A 1199-nucleotide genomic window follows, 5' to 3' on the forward strand; every position below is an offset into this window, starting at 1 on the left:
AAAAAAGTACTATTGTTCCATTTTTTCAACAAACCACCGTTTTTTGCCGTGAAGTCCATAAGTAAATAGGACGACGCCATGCATTTCATCGCATACTTTCGGAATGATTATCTCGAAAATGGTGTCACCTTGAGAACTCGCCGGCGCTGCCATTTGTAAATTGCAACTTGTTCCGTAAATTAATTAATTAAAAAGTAACTAGTGATATTTTTGTGCGTTAGTCGATTATAAATTTTGATTTCTCGTGAAAGTAATATCCGTCGCTTCGAGTTGACCAGCTCAAGGACTACAATCACGCTGTCTGCCACAGGTGATTGTGACTGTATATATATATATATATATATATATATATATATATATATATATATATATAAGTGTTTATCACTGTATATAACATATTCCTCACCAGGCACCTGGAGTAGCACGTCAGGCGAACAGCCAGACTAACATCTCCAGCATCTCATTAAACTATATGTTTCTCTCTCTAAAAATCCTGTATGGTCCTTAAAACACCTAGGTATGTAGTGGAATGTAGTCGCTGGCACGGCTTTCAGAAATATTGGCTGCGATGCTCGCTTGAATTTTATCCAGACCAGTGGGAGTGCCGAACCCGAGTCCTGCTCACTCAGCCGTACTGTAAACCATGACCAACATCTTGCCAAGTGTAAGAAAAATACACACATTCCTGGCGTATAGCGCAGGAAGAGAAACAGCGCACTATAACTCAGAAAACATCCTCTGTTGTCCCCGCCCTCTATAGCGGGGGAGTGGTTTAGAGGAAGAACGCAGAAACACACGAAAAAGGGCCGACAAACAAAAAAGAACGAATGTGGCTTCTGGGTGGCAGTGCACTGTATCGTCTTGTTTTCCATTTCCGTTTTCCAGAGAGGAACTCGCCGGGTCACAGCCCAGCGACGTTGGATTTCACGGTGAGTGTATAGAAAGCGACAAATGGCGCGTAAATTGCGCGCGCATCCCTCTCGAAAATAGCGCAAAGCCTGATCACTGGGGCAGGTCCGCGAAGCGCTTCCTCTCACGGTATGTATACAGTATACAGCCGGCGGCAGCTTCATGGTTTATGCATCAGCGCTTGCAGAAGCGGGTAATGTGTAGCAGTCGACAGATAATCAGCATTCAACAGCTCCAGCTTGATATATATATATATATATATATATATACGACGTATATCTTTAGGCCCA

Source organism: Dermacentor silvarum, chromosome 1 (assembly GCF_013339745.2).
Source record: "Dermacentor silvarum isolate Dsil-2018 chromosome 1, BIME_Dsil_1.4, whole genome shotgun sequence".
Lineage (NCBI taxonomy): Eukaryota > Metazoa > Arthropoda > Arachnida > Ixodida > Ixodidae > Dermacentor > Dermacentor silvarum.